At 41.1% G+C, this 22,412-nt stretch overlaps 1 long non-coding RNA gene across 1 annotated transcript in view; it reads right to left on the minus strand.

Moving 5' to 3' along the window:
- LOC132210749 (uncharacterized) overlaps positions 1–22,412 on the minus strand; it is a 74,019-nt gene that overhangs the window by 45,952 nt on the left and 5,655 nt on the right. Inside the window, exon 2 of the long non-coding RNA XR_009446920.1 lies at positions 9,631–9,795. This is a non-coding gene — a long non-coding RNA (uncharacterized LOC132210749). The remainder of the gene's footprint in view (positions 1–9,630; positions 9,796–22,412) is intronic.

Below are 22,412 nucleotides of genomic sequence, written 5' to 3' on the forward strand. Positions count from 1 at the left end.
ACACATGTGGAAGCTCTGTAGGCCCAAACTGTCCAATGACTAATGCTGTTCTGCATATCTGAAACATTCTATGATCTTTTACATTGAAAAACAAGTTGACTCCACTGTTGTGGTTAACATCAGTGCCCAAGAGTAGTCTCATGCTTACATCCCTTCTTTATCTTGCTGTCTGCTGGACCTGTTTTTTGTAAACTATCACAGAGGCCTTTTTTCAAGTTCTCCAATTCTCTGAAATGAAATCATTTCAGCATTCATTGTTTTTTCTTTTGCTGTATTGGGAGTTAATTTTAGTGTCACCCTTGGCTCGGTAGTAGCAACTTCGCCTCAGTCGGTTGTGGATTCAAGACCACATTATTTATGTTGGAATTTTAAAGCTGTGCTGAGGGAATGGCACAACCAGCAGTGTCAACTTTGGATGGGATATCAAATGAAAGCCACTTCACCCTCTGAAAGTGGAACGAAAATATCCCATGCCGCTTCTCAATGGAGGGTTCTTCTAATATCCTGGTGCATTCTTCCCTCATCTAACTTCTGGCCTTCAACTCGTTGTGTTCTTGATTCTTTCACAAGGTGTGGTCATCACTGGCGAGGTTAATTGCTTGTCCCTAACTGCCCTTGATCTGAATGGCTACCTCACCCATTTCAGAGGTCAGTTAAGAGTCAACCCCATTGCTGTGTTTCTAAAGCCACAGGGATGTTAAGGGACTGGATACCTTTTCACAACAGTCATTGATAGTTTCATGGTCTCTGTAATGAGACTAATTTAATGTTCTGGATTTATTCTACGAGGTAGAATTTGAACCTATGTCCCCAGAGCATTAGCATGGCATGCAGCGATACTAGTCCACTGACGAGATGGTGGAATAATGAAAAAAGTCAGTGGACTAGTAACGCTGCATCCCAGGCTAATATCTTGATCTGAGGGCAGTTAAAAATCAACCACATAGCTGTGGGTCTGGAGCCATATGCAGGCCAGACCAGACAAGGACGGGTACATCACAGAATCTCTACAGTGTGGATGCAGGCCCCTCTGAAGAGAATCCCACCCAGAGCCACTCCATCCCTGCCACTCCGCATTTTTACCACCACTAATTCACCTAGCCTGCACATCCTTGGACACAATGGGCAACTTGGCATGGTCAATCTGCCAAACCTGCACATCTTTGGACTCTGGAAGGCAACTTTAAGTACATTTAAGTCATCATTGGTCAGGCATGTGGACGTACATGGAATAGTGTAGGTTAGATGGGCTTCAGATTGGTATAACAGGTCGGCACAACATCGAGGGCCGACGGGCCTGTACTGTGCTGTAATGTTCTATGTTCTATGTTCTATGAAACTGGAGATTCAGAAGGAAACCGGAGCTCCTCATTTAATGAAGAAATCCACACAGACACAGTGAAAATGTGCAAAGTCACCCAAGGCTGGAATCGAACTCGGGTCCCTGGTGCTATGAGGCAGTAGTGCCAACTACTGAGTTGCCATGCCACCTTAAAGAACATTAGAGCAAGATTTCATCTGCTGCAGAATATTGGTGAACCAAATGGGTTTTTCAGTCACTTGGCAATAGTTTCATAGTTGTCATTAGACCCTTAATTCCAGATCTTTATTGAACTCGAGTTCCACAATCTGCTGTGGTGGGATTTGAACCCATGACCTCAGAATATTACCTGGGTTTCTGCAACAATAGTCAAGCAATAACAGCACTGGGTTATCACTGCCCCGTGTCCTTCAGGCCATCCCAAAGTGTTTTAGAGTCAGTTAAATATTTTTAGAAGCATAGTCATTGTTGTAATGTAGAAAACCTAGTAACCAAATCACACATAGCAGGATCTTGCAAGTTAAATTGGGGTAGATTAGATTAGATTCCCTACAGTGTGGAAACAGGCCCTTCGGCCCAACAAGTCCACACTGCCCCTTGAAGCATCCCACCCAGACCCATTCCCCTATAAGCCACACACCCCTGAACACTACGGGCAATTTAGCATGGCCAATCCACCTAACCTGTACCTGTCCTTGTCTGGTCTGGCCTACCTGTGGCTCCAGACCCACAGCTATGTGGTTGATTTTTAACTGCCCTCTGACCAATTAGGAATGGGCAATAAAATACTGGCCTAGCCAGGGAAATAAATGAGTACATAAAGTTCACAAAAATTACAACAGAAATGTAATTCATCTTTTAGTATTGATGTGTTGATGTTGTAGAAAGTGGAGCAATCATTGGCTGATATGTTGCATCATGAGGTGTGCAAATTTGAATCATTATGACCATGAATTCAAGAACTTAACAGCACTGTTGAGGCCAAAGGTTTTCAGGCCATGTAGGGAAAGAAAGATTATAAAAGGAGATCAGAAATAATGGGAACTGCAGATGCTGGAGAATCCAAGATAACAAAGTGTGAAGTTGGATGAACACAGCAGGCCAAGCAGCATCTCAGGAGTACAAAAGCTGACGAGGCCCAAAATATCAGCTTTTGTACTCCTAAGATGCTGCTTGGCCTGCTGTGTTCATCAAGCTTCACACTTTGTTATCTTATATAAAAGGAGATGTTTCCTGCATCCCAGTCGTAACTTTAATATTGCCATAGTATTAGAATTAGGTGCACAATATGCAGGGCCTAGAAGATTAGGTTTTGAGGGGAGGGCAGGGTGCGGGGGCAGGGGTGGGGGGTGGTGGTTGGATAGGTGGGGTTTTGCACAGAGACTGAGATCTTATTTTCTGAGAAGCTGAATATTACAGCTCATAATAGCTCGTGGCACAACTTGATTGGCACAATTGCTAGAGTGATCAACAGTTTATTTCCACAGTGCTAGATTTTGCGCTACTTTGAAGATTTATCCAACTTTGCTTTAAAAGGTGTAATAGTCACAGCCTTGACCAGCCTCTAAGATGACTCAGTAACTCAGCTCTCCATAATCTTTCCCTTTTCAAAGACTTCAAAGAAGTAATGCTAAATTTCAGCCCAGCTTTGAAGCATTTTCCAGTTCTACTGCTGCTTCTTAAATGTTTATTTATTTTAAACAGGAGAAGAAACCAAATTACTTATATGTGACTGTTGGAAAAACACTCTAACATCCTTAAACTATGCTGACAGATGAGGTTAATAAAATTGTGTATACTTTTGAAGGGGGAAGCCACCAATGAAGACCTAATTGTCTCTCCATATATTTGAAGAAGAGGTGGAATTAGGTCATGGTGGTGAACACAGGGTTGGGCCAAGACTGGGTTGGCGTCCCTTCTGTCAAGCTATCAGGCTGTGATTCAAATTCCCTTGAGCGAGTGCCAGTTTACGCAACTCTGGTAGTCGCAAGCAAATGGGAGTGGTTTTAATTACATGAGTATTTCACATTTCAGGCCAATAATTCTGTGGCAGCTGGGAGAACAGAGCAAAGATAACACATGATATAAACAGAGCAGCAGAACAGAGCAACCAAAATCAGTAGCATAGTGAGAATGAGAGACAAAAAGTCGGGATTGGCGGGGCGGGGGGTGGGTGTGGGGGCGCGTGGAGGGTTAGAACATGACTGGGTGAAGGCAGGCACAGACACCGGATTTGTATGGAAACCTTAATGCCTGACTACTTTGTCCTGACTATTCTATCTGGAACCTTCTTTTGAAGGATTCAATGTATTTGTGTTTTGAAATCATTTTACATCAGCCGTGTAACAGAGCTAGCTCTCACCAGCTGTATATAGGAGGCAGTCAAGAATACTTCTCTGCGACTAGTTTGTGATTGCAAATATACATGCAGGCTTCTCAAACAAACACAATATCATAATTGTTTTTATTCAGCTGACAGCTCTTCCCAAATGAGTTCCACTGAGAAGGCATTTAGTCATCTGTCAGATCTCATAATGTACAATACAGATAGCTGTAAAAGTGTCTGGGCTGTTCATTTACTCATAGTGTTGCTTGAGTTCTGTTATGCTTGCACGTGAACTAGAAGCTATCACATTTAACCCAAGGGAGATGCCAGAATGAAAGCACATCAGTGACTCAACAAACTAAAGAACTCGTAGGACAAAGGGAAATCAGTTTTTATTGGTTTGGGGTTGTGGTGGGGGCTGGTGCAAGTGAAGGAAATCATTGTGCACCGACAACAGAACTGAAGATTTCAGCCTCTCAATGCACTATTAAACATTACTTGCAGCGCTGCTTGATACATCTTTACTGTGAAGGGTTATTTGTAAAGGGCTTTTCACAGAGTTTTTCAAGGCCTCATGTTTTTAACCCTTGCATCTTCCAAACACAGCTCATCCCTGATTTGAGAGAGTTTTTGGGATCAGACCACATCATTGTGAGAAGTCTGACTCACAAATGTATGGAATCTGACTCACTTCTACCACTGAAAGACTCAATTTATCCAACTGACCCATTGGGTTGGTTAGTGCACCTGCCTGCTCTCAGTTTCAACAGAGTGTTAATTATGTGAGAGCTAAATGGTAAAGGGAAGCTCTTATTTGCATCAGGCTGAAGAAATATAATCACTTAATATCCAGTTACCAAAGCAATCTTATATATTCCACAAATGTGAGGCCAATTCATCAGAATATTTGACAGAATGCCCTGGAGTTTGTGATCAATGGTAAAGTGGAAATGGATGTCACTGACTGCATTTAAAACTACATTACTTTTTCACTTGCTTTCCCACTGTAGGTCTAATTAAGGCCAGAAATCACATGACACCAGATTACAGTCCGACAGGTTTATTTTTATTGTTATTATTAAAGTGGCTTAGTGGCACCATTTATTTCCATTGGAACCCTTTTAACATCATGAGTTAAAGATCCCAAGGACTATTACTAGGTCAGTGACAGGTTAAATGTTGTTGTCATTTTTAATACTTTCTTCAATCTACTTTTAGTTAGAGTTAGGATCATGGATGATGAGCAGTTCTGTGGGTACCAGAGGCAGGAGTGGGTATGCAGAGTTGGGGATACCAAAGTATAAAGACTTCCACTGAACATTATGAGCCTGAATGAAAGCTATTTAATGTATTGCAATGTTTTTATTTTGAATGACCATTTTAATGACTGACCTGTGTGCAGCAGGTTTATGTCATAATTGGCGAATGGCACCCATTTCTCGTAGCTCAATGATTTCCTATTTTGTTATATGTAATTGCAGAATAAATTAATCCAATAGGTGTAAAAGTGATCATTTTCCAGAGTTATTATTGGGTGAAAAGGATGTTTGAAGTTTAGCTTGAAAAATCAAAGGTGGGAGCCAAGAAAAAGAGAGGAAAGTATAATTGGGTCAAATTTTTTACTGGCATTTTTCCATCGCCAGTAACCTCCAGTAAAATTGGTGGAAATGCTAGTAAGAATTATACAAACTCCCTTAAATAAATGAGTATAGCACCTTTTGTTACCTGTCAAAACACATCATAACCAGTGAAACATTCTAAACTGTACACAGCCAAGATCCTAGAAATAGTGACAGAATGTTCTTAAAATGATTATGGTGAGGAAAAGAAGATAAAGACTGTATTGGATAAAAGATAGAAGCTTATGAATTGATAGAATAGGTGGTAAACCCAAGGACTGGGAGCAAATTCAATTCTCATAGATGTTGAGCAGGAACTTATCAAAGAAAGGAAAATAAAATATGAGAGCACAATACTGAAAAAAATGAGGTCAATAAAGGCTTCTTCATGTATGGAAAAATCAAAATGTTAATGACTACAAATATGGGCCCAATGCATTTGGATTCAGGAGAATTAAAACAGTGAATAGAGAAATGACAGAGACCCAAAATGATTACTTGTGTTTTTTATTCTTGTATTTGTCTTTAAGGAGGAATCTACAGAAGCTAGCATGCAGGTGCAGCAAGGAATTAGAAAAGCAAGTAGTATGTTGGTCTTCATTGCAAGCATGCATGAGTATAGGAATAAAGGTGTGTTGAGTCTTGGTGACTCTGCACATTGAGTAATTGGAACAGTTTTTCTCTCCTTAGCTAAAGGAGGATATAATTGTAACAGAGATTCCCCAGAGTAATCTTTAGGATGACATGATTGTTTTAAGAGGAAATATTAAAGAAGTTGTGTATTCTCCAAAATGCAATGAAGAAAGGTGATGTCACTGAAACTTATAAAATTCTGATAGGATATTTATCTTCACTGGCGAGTCAATAACCAGTGGATATTGAGCTAAGTCTTTAAGTTTTGGTGAGGGTGGTGAGACTTTGGAATTCTCTACCCATGAGGACTGTTAAAGCTCAGTTATTGAATATGTTCAAGACAGACGTTGAGAGATATCTGGAGACTAATGTCATCAAGGGATATGGGGATAGCATGGGATAATGGCATTGAGATAGATAATCAAGAAAAAAAATGGATTGAATGGTGATGTATGCACATCAGCAGAATCGTCTACACCTGTTCTTGAACTGCTTACATGATGTTGCTTCAGAGATAAATATTGATTTGGACATTTAGGATAATGTCACTTTTCTTCTTCAAATCACACCCTAGAATTCTAAAGCTGATTACACCTCAGTTTAACACCCTACTGAATGATTGCAGTTCCTCAGCATAACTTTGAAATGTTCGCCTGGACTTTATGCTCAGTTCTTTTGGAATTTTGACTCCCAGGCAAGGATGTTTCTATTTCAACCACAGCTAATACTTCAGCCAATGTACACCAAATATTGAAATGAACCAGTGAGGAACTTCACGATAGCAGGATAAAATCTTGTTTGTAAATTGAGGTCTTTGAAAAGGATTGAAAACATTAGCGTTTAAATTTGAAAAGCTAACATTAAATTCAACCAACAACATTGGAAGAAGGATTAAAGATTGTGCATGAAGGATGGTGAGTTTGTAGAATGAAAATGACCAAAACATTTACATTGGATTAAAGTTCTGTTTTAGGTGTTTATTTGCTTATTAATTGGAAAGTCACTGAACTGCTCCTGATGCTGATTAGGTTTAGTTTTGTATTGTAAGCAGTTGCATGCAGCAAGAGAATTGGACATGGGAATGGATGTAGAGGCATAAAGGCTTGAACGGTTTTCTCTAAAATAACAGCAAGAGAAGTTGGGAAAGCAAAGGATATCAATGGAGATGAATCTGAAAGTGAGCTGTTAATAATTAACATATCGAGCCTGCTGTGACTGTTTAAATCCCTGTAAACTTGAGGACTTCTACATCGACAAGAGGAACGCTACAAACAGATCTAAACATTTTAAAAAGCGCAATGCAGATTGTATTAATTCCAAGATACTGAGAGAAATTAATGTTGGAATGCAGGAGTGAGTCTTGATAGGAAGATCACTGAACTTTTCTTACTTTGTGATATTGCTGAATGCGACTAAAACTACAACAAAGTATTTAATTGATAAATTTAGCACAGTTTTCTATAACAATAGTCCATGACTAAATGTGTTACTGGAACTTGTACCATTACCGTGTGGAGGAGTTTAGGGGATTTCTCTCTTCTTCCCTCCATCATCCACATTTAAGTTATCGGTTTAAAAGGAAGGATGTGGTTTCATGTGGTTTCATTCAGAGTGATTCGCTCCATGCCAGTAATTCAAGTTCATTTGTCTTAACCTCATATTTTCTAATTGGCCAGTGGTATTGGTGCCTGGGAGATTCTAATGAAGTTAACACAGCACAATCTATAGAACTAAATAGCCAATCTTGCTGACCTATTGCTGTGTTTATCACCTTGTTACTCCTATCCTTTAAAGTAGCTTTGGAGCTCAATGGATTATGCACATGTTTCAGAAAACACTGGGAAGCCGTTGATATACAATGAGCTTCCTTTAATGCAATAGTTGGAAATATAAACTTTTGAATGTAGAGTCAATAGATTTTCTATTTTTGTGTTTATTTGATCTGTTGATCATTGTTTGGGAGCATTAGATTTAGAAGCAGGAGTAGGCCATTTAGTTTTCTGGGTTTCTTCCACTATTCAATGAGATTATAGATGATCTGGCTGTTGTTACAACCCCATGTTCCTGTCTGTTGCCAGTTTCCTTGACTCCCTTCACTGTCCATACTAGACCTCGAATAAATTCAATGACCCAGCATCCAAATTTTACTGGTTAAACAGAGTTCCACAGGCTAATGACAATCTCAGAGAAAACAATTCTCCTCATATATCTCTCCCTCTAAAAAAATAAGACTTGTTCCTTTTAAATGGTGTCCTGGTGTTCTAATTCCCTGCATTCTAGTCTCTCCTACATGGAGAAACAGAACTCATCCTGACAGGACCCCTCAGGCTCGATCTTGTATGTTTCAAGAAGATCGCATCTCTAATGGTTAAAGTCCGATGTGTTAAACCTTTATTCAGAAGATAAGTCCTTCATCCCCGAGATGAGTCGAGTGAGCCTACCTGAAACTGTTTCTGAGCAATACTATTCCTTTAAATAAGGAGACCATCGCAGTACACAGTACTTCAGAAGTGGCTTCACCAAGGCCCTGTACAGCTGCAGTAAGACTTCCCTATCTTCCATCTTGCAATAAGTGCCAGTGTTCTACTTGTTTGAGTTCTCTCTTATAACTTTGTATCTGTAGCGCCTCTGTGAATATGGAATTTTCTAAGACTAAATTCATAATTTTTAATTTTATTTGTACTCTTTCTCAGTGTTTTCCAGTTTTCTCCTGTCCTCTCCTAAAGGCAATGATTCCAATTGTTGTTGTTACAAGGGACAGGTTGTCCTTTGGAACCTTGTCCTTGGGCATACGCTGGCCATATCAGGGTGAGGGGAACCGCAGTTGAGCATGATCTTAACTTCAAGCAAATCTCGCAACTTGAGCACCATCTAATAGGAGCCCTAGATTGCAGTCAGGAGAAATGATACTGGGATAAGTCTTGTCCACCCTAGTCTGAAAGGGGTGCAACCTGATGTAGCAGTGTGAAGAACCCGGCCAATTATAGCCTTGATCTTGAAGACCAATGATAGAATCTGAGACCTTCTCTCAGCTGCTAGTTTTGGTTTCATATTTTGCAATTTAATTAGCAATAGGGGGATTGGAATAGCAGAGCTCTTTTTCTTCATTCCCATGTTAGACATGTGTCACTAGAAGGTCAGTATTTGCTGCTCCTTTCTAATCGACCTTGCAAAGGTATTGTTGAGCTGTCTTTTTAACCCACTGATGTACATGTGGTGTAGGTAGATGTACGGTACTATTAGGAAGGAAGTTCTAAGATTTTGACCCAGGGATGTTGAAGGAATAGCAATAAAATTCCAGGTCAAGATGGTGTGTAACTTGGAATGGAGATTGCAACTGTTGATGTTCCCATATCACAAACACATCCACGAGAAAATTTTGGTATCAATTTATATCAATGCACTCAAAATTCTCAGTATACCACATGACATCATTTGATGTGAAAAGGCACAATTTGGAATCTCTATTCATTTGTCATCAAAAGTGCCAAATTTTGTCATCTTTGAACGTGATGATCCTTCTACTTTAGGAGTCACCAAAACACTCAAAAGAATTCAAAAGTCGTTATAATGTTGAGTTTAGAAGCTATCATTAGTATTGAAAATTGATCCCTAGGTGTCAGAAGTGATCATAGGATATCAACATAGCTTCCTATATGTTCTGTGTTGGAAAACTGAACAACAGGTCCCACTGTGCATCCTCAAAAATTTTTTCTGAGAATATCCCTTACCCTTTCCACTTCACCTGGCAAGTGTAGCCCCTCCTTACAATCATCTCTTACTGTCTCCTCCACCACCGTTGCTGTTTCTTCTTCGCCTCTTTCAGCTGCTGCTTCCGTCTCCTTTCTCCATGACAACCACCATGCCATGGATGTTGACTCTGTCTTTGTGGCCAACTGTGGGGAAAACATAAAAAATAAAAGATGCTTCACCAGAGAAGCTTAGGATGTAGTGGTGGTAGTAGTAGTTGTGGGGAGTTACACAATCTGCTACAAGTCAAGACCAACCAACCTTCAGACTGGACCAAAACCCTTATCTCTCTTCACCTCCCTCAGGTCTGTCAGAAATATACCTGCATGGGCATAGGCCCCTGACTGATCTCCTAGCCCCAGATCTACATGGCCTCAAAAGCCCAGCATTTGTTGTCCATCCCTGTAGATGATACAATGAGAAAATGAACATGTCCCTCAAAGACATTTTTATTGAGCTGACATGCCCAGGAGAGACAGAATAAAATGTAGATTTAGGGTACAGAAACTTTGCCTGATATTGTGAAGACTTAAAAAAAAAACATGAATTAGTTCTTCTATTCATAAAGATTACTTGAAATTGCATTTAGAAGTTTTGCCCGAATTTGTTTAATGCAGATTTCTCCAGATCATCACTCTTCAGTGAGCTTATATTAAGTAATCTGCCGACATAAAATACACCAGCTGGGCCTTAGAAAAGCAATATATATGAAACTCAGTCCATTTTGCCATGATTGCTAGAACATGGAGGCTTTCCGTCATGAACGAACTCCTTGATCACTTTTGATGTCAGTTGAATGTCTTCCAAACATTTAAATAATGAAAGTTGATTGCAATCACAAATGATATTTTTTGAGCTTTGCGTGATTTTATTTCACACATTGATTGTATTGATCACTACTTGATGTAAAACAATGACTAAATGATCGTGTTTGAATACAGATAAGCCAAAAATGAATGCTGCTGAATGCAGAATGGTGTCAACATTTGTGGTAGGTTCATAACTCCAGACAAGTGAAGAATGTTGACAGGATTGTCATCCCTTCCACATACCCCTCCAAGCCTGACAACAACCAGATTTAGAAATAATTTAATGTTTCTACAGAATCCCTACAATGTGGAAGAAGGCCATTTGACTCATCGAGTCCAGACCAAACCTCCAAACAGCATCCCACCCAGACCTACCCCATCCATTTAACCCTGCATTCCCCATGGCTAATCTTGCCAGCCTAAACATCTCTGGACGCTATGGGCAATTTAGCATTGGTAATCTACTTAACCTGTGCATGTTTGGATGTGGGTGTAGGTCAAAATCCTGGATCTCCCTGTGCACCACCTTAATGGGAACACCTTCAACTGTCAGAGACATAGCTCTGATAGCATTCTCAAGGGCAGCTTGGGACAGGCAATAAGTACTCATCCTTCCAGCATAGATCTCTCTCTCAAGAATGAATAAAAATAATGACATTTCTGGCTGTAGGTTGCATTTGAGACTTAAGAACCAATATACTTAATGTCTCCCTGAGCATTTCTGTACATAAGTCAGAAGTTCAGGAGGTCTACATATGGAGATTTTCTCAGGTCTGGTGCTAATTAATGCTTTTTCACACCTCAACAGAGAATTGTGGTTCAGACTATGAAAATTAAGATGTGCCCCACTGTATTTGGTGTGGCAATAACTCCTAGTGCAAACTATAACTTGGACCCAGCACTCCTTGAGGGAGGGGGATTGCACTTACTGAGGAATTTCTCATACGAATAGACTATGATCACCACAAGACTGGAAAGAATCAGTTGGTTAACACCATGTTTTGAAAAGCAAGATAACAGTGAAAAATGCTTTTAAAAAAGCTTAGTAGTATGTACTGAAGTCCCTTGAGTTTCTATACCAATGTTGCTTGCAAAATTACAGACCTATTTACTCGATGTCCTATTTTTCTTTTAATTTTTTGACCTGAATTTTCATGAGACAGTCAAATTTTTTGTCCATTCCCAAAGATTAACATCAAGATGCAATAATACTTGATTAAACCTATTGCTCTCAAATTAGTTGTTATAAAGATGACAATCGGATATCCTTTCCAAGGGCATTGGTTTACACAATTACAACAAAACATTTGTGCATGCAGGTGCATTTTGTGACAAATCAGAATAATTCAAAACAGTAAAACTGAGTTGATTTCCAGTCAGGTTTGAAAAATGTTACCAGTGATAAAGAGCGGGGTGGGGATGTGGCATGTGGGGACCTACAGATTGTGTGGAGCAGACAGAGTGAATCAGAGAGAGAGAGAAAATAAACAGACATGCCTACAAAAATAAGAAACAAAAAATGGAGAGATTATGATAAAGAACCAGTGAGAAAGAGACAGAGATTCAAAAGTAGAGAGTGACTGAGGTGCAGACTAAAAGGGCAGTTTTAACCCTACCCATTAGTGGATACCAGATGAATGGATTGCTACTTCAACACATCCCTCACCAACATTTCTGTCTTGGGCTTGCTGTGCTGCTCCACTAATGTGTAGTGCATGCTGGAAGAACAGCATCTCTTTTTCTGCCTGGGTACCCTGCGACCGTCAGCACTCAATATTGAATGCAATACTTTTTGACCCTGAGCACCTTCTTCTATGTCCTTAACCCACCCTGACACCCCAGGCTCTGTCATGACATGGGCTGTTTTCAGCACCGACAACCAGTTTCACCTACTTATAGACCCGATCATCAGCTTTTCTTTTCCTTAACATACAATCATCTTTCCCCTTGTCTTGCTGAATTGTTGCTTTCTTTCTCTGGGCTCCATCTCCACTTACCCACTTACTCTATTCCTCTCTACACCTGCAGTTTTTGGCATATATATCACCTTTTCCTGGTTACCATCCGGGCTACTCCAGGCTGAAGAAGGCCCAAAACGTTAGCTCTGCTTTCTATCAACAGGTGCTGCCAGACCTACTGATCCTCTCCACCAGTTTTGGTTTTGGATCTGCTCCCATTTTCATTGCCATGTGAAAATCGAAGTGCCTTGATATAATCCAGCACTAATTATTGACAGGATTGGGAAGCCAAGTACAGGACTGACAAAAAGATCCGTGGCTCAAAGGGACCATTGAAGAAGAATTTGTTGACAAATTGGGAGTGGGAATAGGCAATTCAACTTTTTGAGCCTGCTCTTATGGGAGCAGAAGAAGTAGGAGTTCATCTCCCAAACCCTTTTTCCTCATTTCTTCCCAAGAAGCTTTCACAGAGTTTGTTCCCCATTTTTCCCAGTATGTCAGTGTATAGCCACCCTGGCCTAGAGCTTCCAGAAATGGGAGATCAACCTGAAGGACACTGCCGAGGGACAGACATTGGAAAACTTAATTGGGGATATTAAAACAAGTTGTGTCTTTTTTTTTCTGTCTATTTTCTTGGAGTTGCCTGTTTCTTAGGCATATGAATATTGGCAATGGGAGACTCCTGCAGATCCATCTCAAAACTGCAATAAGAGTCTGCTTCTATGAAACAGTATTTAAGAGCTCCAGATGCCCAGTGCTACTGAATACATTGGCCAATGCATAATAGTGATTCTCAGAATGGTCAGGAGTCAATTGAGATGACACATAGGTTTTCATATGCAGTGCTGGAGGTCCTTATAGTGGAAGCTCAGAAATGGGGAGATTATCTGTACCTCACTGTGTTTCACCTTCCTTTCCCTACTAACACCTGCTTTTTTTTAATAGCTCCGCTAACAGTGATGGCTTGGCTGTAGGAAGCTAAAGATAATTAGGGATTGAAAGACATGACTGGGAGAGGAGGTCCATTTTGAAGTGCCAATTCAGTTACTAATCCTTTGCTTCTAACAAGCCAGAAGGTCTCTGATTATCCCTCCAGTTTAAAGAGCTCTCCTTCTGCCCCTAATTTGAGAGGGAACCTGTCTCTATTCCAAAGAACTGCCTTCATGAAAACCCCAATGACTAAAAGTTTCCTTCTGAGAGCAAGGTTAGAACCCAGAAACAATCCCAACTCAGTTTCCTATCCACGTAAAGTTGTTTAAATTCACTTGCAGAGACTGAGTGAGAGAGAGTGTGAGAAACAGAAACTGATAGAAACAGGACCTCTCCTGACCAAAGAAAGAAGAAAGGCTAAGTTTTTGTTTAATTGTAAAGCAGGTAAAAGGGGACATTGGATTTGATGGCATTTCCTCTATAACGGGGAAAGACTTTCCTCATCTCAGTCTGGCATTTCTGGCTAACATTAGATGTGGCAGGAGAATGTTCAGGTCTGCCAGTCAAGTAGTTTGTGGTCTCTCATCATCAAAATTCATTACTGAAAATGATGATTTTGTTGTTTTCAGCGCCAATGCAATGCCACACACTTACGTCACATGCTACAGTGATTGGGAGCTTGGGGACCATGTAGTTCTTTGTTGCTTTCTCCATGGCAATACCACCCATTCATTATCAACTTGATAACCAATCAGCACCATTCATCTCCTGAAGCATGAATTATTGTGATTGTTTGAAATTTGGCATTCTTGTTTTTGTCCTGATGAATATAAGATGAAAAACTCCAACAACTTAAATAGCACTTGTGTGAAAATAAATGTGAGTAGTGTCCTTTGCAACTTTAGGATGTCCCTAAACACTTTATAGCCGAGGAAGTATCTTTCTAATTTAGTCACTGTTGTAATGTAAGAAATAAGGCAGCCTGTGTGTACAGCAATGTCCCACAAATAGCAAATATTGACTCTGTTTTTGATGATATTGATTGAGTGATAAATATTAACCATGCAATCAGAGATAAATTCCCTTCTGTTCTTTGAACAAGTGCTGTGGAATCTTTTGCGTCCACCATACTGAGCTAATAGTACATTAGCTTACTGTTTCACCTGAAAGATAGCACCTCTGACAGTGAACCACCCTCCCTTCGTACTGTAGTGTTATGTCAGCCTAGGTTTTGAATTAAAGTCTCTGGAGTGGGTCTATAAACCCACAACCTTCTTACTCAGAGGTTTGGACACTACCAACTGGGAAATGGCTGTTAGCAATGTGATAAAATGAGAACTGAGTGCTTATTCATGATTTCTGTTTAAAACAAAATAATGTTCTTACAGTAATAGAGTGAAGATCGAATTCACAGACAGTAGTGACCTTGCTGGTGGTGATAAAACGGTGTAAGACTATGCAGATTTGTATTTATAGCAGAAGAGTCCCTACTGATAGGCTGAAGATCTTAGAAAGAAATATCATATTTAAATGTTTCCATTATCCCTTTGTTCATGGCATTTAAAATATGCTTCTCATTGTTTGTGCTTGAAAGAATACAAGAAACTCTTTGAATGTCAATGGTTAAAATGGATGTTCATTTCAGCTATCTCTCATATGCCCGCATTGATTTGTAACCACAGTTAAGGGTCAAAGTTCACTGACACCATGAATGAGGTCCTCTACATTTAAACAGGAAACAGGAAAGAAATGATGTTAAAGCAATAATGTTGAATTCCTACCGAAAATATTAAATGGTTTTAATGCAGTGATGTTGGAAGCACATGCCTCACTTAATCTCCCACTCTGCGAAGAAGTCTATCTGTTTGGCTACATACTGAAAAGGCTTCAACACATTCTCATAAATTGCTCCAAGTGAACATGCCTGGCTCTTTTCAAATAGACTTTGTAGATAAATAAGCAGAATAATGTTGTTCAGCATTTATATTAAATATTATCTCTCTTGAAACTCCCCACTGCAGTAAAATTCAGCAATTTTTTTCTACCCGAAAATACTGAACTTCCCTGGCAGCACTAGCATTGCTTTAACATGTTTTAACTGTTTTCATTTCGTGAGGCTCAGAAATGGGCCACTGGGATTTGAAACAAATGCTTTATTGAAGGGAAATAATGACAAGCATTAGAATCATCTTTTTCCTGATGTTTTAACTAGAGGGGTTCAGGGAAGAGAGCAGTCTATTCTCTGCAGGGTCATTAAACAGGTTTCAGAGGTGTCAGTGACAGATACTGTCACACCTTAACCTGACAGTCAAAAACCAGCTGTTGAAATTCTAATTCAAACTATCCAATCTGTCTATCTGTTTTTGTTCTGACTTCTGCTAGCAATTGGATTAAATCGGCTTTTATTTAATTCCAGGACTGTGCATTAAAATACTCTGCATTCAATATTCATGCTGAAATAAAACAGACACTTAAAATTGAAAAAGTGATTTTGCTTCCTCCCAGTTATTGATCTGGAAGATAATTATTGTGTATTTGATGTTTGTAGAATCCAGATATGAAACATATGTAGAAATACATATCTTTGTGAGGTCATTAGGAAGAGGAACTGACATGTGGGGATACTTGGCTGGTTTCTTCCCCATTATACTATGGACACACACAACTATTATTAATTTTCACCTTTCTCTATTGACAAGTTAATAGCTAGCTTATTCCACATCTTAGAATGATTGTAGCATAGAAGGAGGTCATTCAGCTCTGTCGGTCCTATGCTGCTTTCTCCATGTGCAGTTCTTTCAGTCTCATACTCTGCTCGCCCCACTCTTTTTTTTCAGGTGCTAATCCAACTTAATTTTGAAAAACACAACTGAGTCTTCCTTTGCCATTCTCTCAGTCAGTTCAATCCACGTTGTAACTAGGTTCTGCTTCAAATCAATATTTTTCAAGTCACTTTTGGCTCATTTGTCAATCATCTTAAATTGGTGTCCCTTGATGTCCTCCACCAAAGGTTCTCTCCATCAGTTCTTTATGGACTTTTCAAGATTTTGAGCACCCCTGACTAATTTCTGCGCAATCTTCTCTTTTCTAAAGAGAAAAACCCCAGCCAATTCAATCTGTCATTCATCATCCCATCTTTTCTATACCCTTTCCTGAAGCCTTCCTAAAGTGACCTGACCAGAGTTGGACATAATAGTCTTCTTGATTCCCTGCATCCCAATTTAATGATTTGAGGTTAAAAGGCTATCAGTGTAGTGATTGGAATGAGGTCAGACAGGTGGACCTCATAGAATATGAGTTCCCTCATTGGGACAGTGAACCTGGGCCAATCAGCGAGCCCTGGCTGACAGATAAACAGGAGTGTCAGACATCCTGTTCACTCTAGGAGCTGGCTCTGTGCTAGCTGGTCAGTATCATATACTATGTTTGAATAAATAAAGGGCGACTTGGTGATGGGATACTGGCCTTCGTGGAGTTAGTTCAATTAACACCTTCAATATAAACAAATAATCTTCTCATCCTCATGTTCAGATCCTTCTGTGGATCTGTCCCTGCCAATCTCCCAAATGCTGCCCACTTTATGCATCACAATTTACAGTGCAAATACAAGGACCAAGTGTTTATGGATGTTGGAATTCTGAAATAAAAGCAGAATGTTGGAATGACTCAGCAAGTCGAAGCAGCAAGTGTGGAGAGAGAAAGAGTTAATTGGCCATGTTGGCTCCCCAACCAAGCACGGGCAGTCGGGAAAATTCCCACTAACTCAGGAGAAGGTGACACAGAATTTCAAATTTTCTTTGGGAATTGAGGCTGTTCAGGGGAACCAGGCCCCTCCGGCCAAGAAAGAGGCAGCTACTTGGACTGCCAGGGCCTGCCTTGGTTCTTTCGGATTTAATCCCGGCTGATTAAAAAAAAATTCAAGAACAGAACCTCATAGGTGTCTGAGGAATGCTGAAGGCAGAAAGACGTAGGGCAGGTTTGGGTAACAAGTGCAGCGTTGGCTATCTTAGTTGTCAAGATCATCTTGCTCTGTTGTTTTGTGACTTTCACAACAAAATTCCCAATAGACAGTGTCAAGATGACAACTGATAAGGATCATTAAACACGTTGTTAGTGGCACGATATATCTCATGAATATTCAGCCTCCAGTTGTACCAAATTTGCCAGATGGGTTCAACGTTGGGAGATCTTGACAAGGAAACAGGAGTGTGTACCTGCAGACTCAGCTTGCTGCTTGCCCTAAACAAACTTCATGTTGGAAACTAGGCACCGACATCTCAGGTCATTGTCCTCGGGCATTGGCCCTGCCCACCTTGCATCGACAATGTTAACATCCAACCTGTGCCAGTCTCTAAGAACCTTCATCCGATCCACATTGACACATCTCCAATCCACTTATAGGATATTTCCGCAATTCAATGCTGCATCTCAGCTGTATCAGTAACTGTCATTGTAACACTGCAGCAAGGACACTGGGTGTTCAGGAACATGCACCCAGCTCATAGACTGGACCAGGCTGTATCTCTGGTGTAACAAGGTGTAGAGCTGGTTGACCACAGCAGGCCAACCAGCATCAGAGGAGCAGGAAGGCTGACGTTTCGGGCCTAGGCTAGGCTTGGCCTGCTGTGTTCATCCAGCTCTACACCTTGTTATCTCAGATTCTCCAGCATCTGCAGTTCCTACTGTCTCTGTATCTCTAGTGTCTTTGTTTGCTCCCATGGCATTCACTCACTCTGATCCTACCTGGATGCTTGCAGCATCCAAGCAATGCATTGCCTTGCCTTGCCTTTTTGCAGTTGGCCTCCGCAGTCACAAATACCAGGATTTTATGGAACAAAAACAAAGTTGCTGGAAAAGCTCAGCAGTTCTGGCAGCATCTGTGAAGGAACAAACAAAGTTCTGAGGAAGGGCCACCCCACCTGAAATGTTAACTCTGTTTTTGCCTTCAGGACTGAGTAAGGGTCACTGGACCCAAAACATTAACTCTGTTCTTTCCTTCACAGATGCTGCCAGACGTGTTGAGCTTTTACAGTGACTTTATTTTTGTTCCTGATTTACAGCATCCGCAATTCATTCGGTTTTTATTCTTTCTGTCTTGCTGTGCCTTTAAATGCAGACACAAAGTCAGGAAGCTTATCATAGCTGGCCTCAGCCAAGTCAAGGGGATAACCTTTGCTCAGGGTGCCCTGGCACAGTACGTCAAGGGCTGCAGACATGTTTTAAAGTACTTTTAAATATATTTCCTTCACAGCTAAGCTGGATTATGAAGTGTATCGCCCTTGTGTTTACCTGTCAGATATAAAATATACAGCAAACATGTTTGCCTTTGGGGTGAATTTCAGGCGTCACTGTGCAACTAAAGGCAGGTACTTCAGCGGCATCTTTCTTCCTCAGCATTTAGCAAAAAAAGGAGCAAAACTTCTGCGGGCAGTCTATTACTTTAAAATACATCTAAAGGAGCACAGACATCATTTTGATTTGGACTTAGATCCATACTTTACTGATGCCCAGCTAATATCTTGAAATGCCCCATCAAATAGAATTGCTGGGAGTATTATCGTCAAAAAGACTGAAATGCTTCAAGGAGTAGGCACACCTCCACTGTCTCAATACAACTCACAGAGTACAATAAATTCATTCTTGCCAGTTCAGAGCCTTTCCTACTTATATATTTACCGATGTGCTTGTTAAATACAATGAAGCTCCACTAAAGCAACAGCATATTTCAGAAAACCCAATACTTTGGACAAATACATGCTTTGCTCAATTCTTTTCCTGCCAATTTTTCAGTCTTAATTGAATGACTGAATGAGTGATTTAATGGGCTATGTTTCAGGGATTTGTAAATTGGCCATTTTTATCTCAGCTATTGGGAATGTAGATCCAAGCAGACCCTTTCTTGGCAAAGCAGTCGTGTCTTGCTCAGAATTCAGCCCCATCACTAAACATGCTTCTACATAGAAAGCAACATCTGTCAGCGCAGTGAACCGATGTAGGATCTCGAGCCAGGGGTTTTGGAAACTAGATAGAAGTTTTAATAACAGGTGGGAGTGTCTTGTATTCTCTCAGCCAGCTTGATTTGCAGTTTAGGGCAGTAGAACCAAGGCATGCTGAAAGGAATTGCACTTTCTGCTCTTGTTTCGGCAGAACTGAGAAACAGTTGGCAGCTTTTTAAGATCGAGTTCAGGCTTTGTGAACACTTTTGCAAATGAATTGTGAGCTACAGAGTTCCAGACATCCACTGTGTGAATTGTAAAGCTGAACCTCAGTGAGAGTTTGAGCACTTTCAGAATAAATTACCGTTATTTTGCAAAAATGGTAAACCGCTTCTAAATATAATCTTATTGTCCCTGATTGTTTGCAACAACACCAGCTTATAGTCATTCCAATAGTTCAGGGCAGTGGGATTAGATAAGTGTCTCACCAGGCAAGGGCTGGCAAAGTCATACTTATCTCTAGTGTTTACGGTTTTGACTTATTGTTTGCTTCGCTTTATCACACCCATTATCAGAAATCCAGGGACTGCTTTCCAGAGGCAGAGAGTGAGAGTCATGGTCACATCCTTAACTCTTCTCATTCCACGCTTGATGCTTTTTATTGTGTGTTATTATCAGAGCTGTTAGCCACTTTGGAATGAATAAGCTAATAAGAATAGCATTTTTGATGACCTATTTAGAATAGCCATTTGCTTAGGATAGATATGCCACTCACAGTCGTCTTCTTGTGAGTGTATATTTCTAACACATGCCTGTAAGATGATAGGAGAAAGGGAAGCCCAAGGAGTTCACAGTTTTCAGGTGCTATGGAGGAATGAAAAGCTGCAAAAATTCAGGGATGACATTTAACACTTGGCCAACAACAAAAAACAAAATTGCCGGAAAAGCTCAGCAGGTCTGGCAGCATTTGTGAAATTTAAAAAAACGGATTTAAAGTTTTGGGCCCAGTGACCTGAACCAGACCTGAAATGTTAACTCTGATTTTTACTTCACAAATGCTACCAGACATCCTGAGCTTTTCCAGCAACTTAGTTGTTATTCCTGATTTACAGCATCCGCAGTTCATTCGATTCTTATTTAACTCTTGGCCATCTGTTTATGAGGCTTTCTGCTTACTTATGTTAAAACCTGTAACACTTTGAGAACTTAAGTGCTTCTCCAACTTTTGCGCATATTTCCTTTATCGTACCGTTTGTGGCCATGCCTTCAGGCATCTACAAATTTGCTGTCTTAGCTTCACCAACACCCTGTCCTCCTTTAACATACCCCCCTTGTAATTGATCTCTTTGGCCAAACATTCTATAGTGGCTTTGTCAAATTACATTCAATTATCCTCTTGTCAAGCAGCTTATAGGTTTTACTACGTTGAACAAGCTAGATAAATACAGTTTGCTGTTGCATGGTAGTTAAAATGGCAGGGAAATTGTAGGACCTGGACTTTTGTCCATATGTCATGTTCGTGGAGTTGGCTTCACAGTCTGACTTTTGTAAATGTGTGACCGAATGTCAGCTTTTACGTTCAGGGAAGCAGGCCACATGAGGAGTCAGGGCAGATGACCTTGGTCATAGGTGACCCAGCAAGAATTAAGCAACTTGAACTCAAAAGTAGGCTTTCATAAAGACCCCATTGTGAGATGGGCCATCCATAGAGAAGTCACTTGGCCTTGGAGGAGATGGCTTTACTTGACAGGTGAGCAGAAAGTATGTAAATGTTGTCTGATGGCAGATCCTTGAATGATTGGCTCATCATGCGCTTCTCTTCAGAAGAAAAATACTGTTGTTTCTACCTGTTCACAGTGTACCGCACTGAAGCACTGAAAGCATGAAGTGAATTCATGTGACTCAATGTGGTCATGGCATTGTGCTAGCATTATTCTGCAGTGATACAGTTGGCTGCGATGTGGATGAACCATGAACAATATCATGGTCATTATCCCATCCGGTTTCCCTCTTCCCTCATAGATAACAAAGTGTGGAGCTGGATGAACACAGCAGGCCAAGCAGCATCACAGAAGCACAAAAGCTGACAGTTCGGGTCTAGACCCTTCATCAGAGAGGGGGATGGGGAGAGGGTTCTGGAATAAATAGGGAGAGAGGGGGAGGCGGACCGAAGATGGAGAGAAAAGAAGATAGGTGGAGAGGAGAGTATAGGTGGGGAGGTAAGGAGGGGATAGGTCAGTCCAGGGAAGACGGACAGGTCAAGGAGGCAGGATGAGGTTAGTAGGTAGGAAATGGAGGTGCGGCTTGAGGTGGCAGGAAGGGATAGTTGAGAGGAAGAACAGGTTAGGGAGGCGGGGACAGGTTGGGCTGGTTTTGGGATGCAGTGGGGGGAGGGGATGAGCTGGGCTGGTTTTGTGATGCAGTGGGGGAAGGGGAGATTTTGAAGCTTGTGAAGTCCACTTTGATACCATTGGGCTGCAGGGTTCCCAAGCGGAATATGAGTTGCTGTTCCTGCAACCTTCGGGTGGCATCATTGTGGCACTGCAGGAGGCCCATGATGGACATATTGTCTAAGGAATGGGAGGGGGAGTTAAAATGATTCGCGACTGGGAGGTGCAGTTGTTTATTGCGAACTGAGCGTAGGTGTTCTGCAAAGCGGTCCCCAAGCCTCCGCTTAGTTTCCTCAATGTAGAGGAAGCCACACTGGGTACAGTGGATACAGTAAACCACATTGGCAGATGTGCAGGTGAACATCTGCTTAATATGGAAAGTCATCTTGGGGCATGGGATGGGGGTGAGGGAGGAGCTGTGGGGGCAAGTGTAGCACTTCCTGCGGTTGCAGGGGAAGGTGCCGGGTGTGGTGGGGTTGGAGGAGAATGTGGAGCGGACAAGGGAGTCGCGGAGAGAGTGGTCTCTCCGGAAGGCAGACAAGGGTGGGGTCGAATTGTAGGTGGCGTCAGTGTCGGAGGATGATGCGTTGTATCCGGACGTTGGTGGGGTGGTGTGTGAGAACGAAGGGGATCCTCTTGGGGCGGTTGTGGTGGGGGCAGGGTGTGAGGGATGTGTTGCGGGAAATGTGGGAGACGCGGTCAAGGGTGTTCTTGACCACTGTGGGGGGAATGTTGCGGTC

Source organism: Stegostoma tigrinum, chromosome 19 (assembly GCF_030684315.1).
Source record: "Stegostoma tigrinum isolate sSteTig4 chromosome 19, sSteTig4.hap1, whole genome shotgun sequence".
In the NCBI taxonomy this organism is placed as follows: Eukaryota; Metazoa; Chordata; class Chondrichthyes; order Orectolobiformes; family Stegostomatidae; genus Stegostoma; species Stegostoma tigrinum.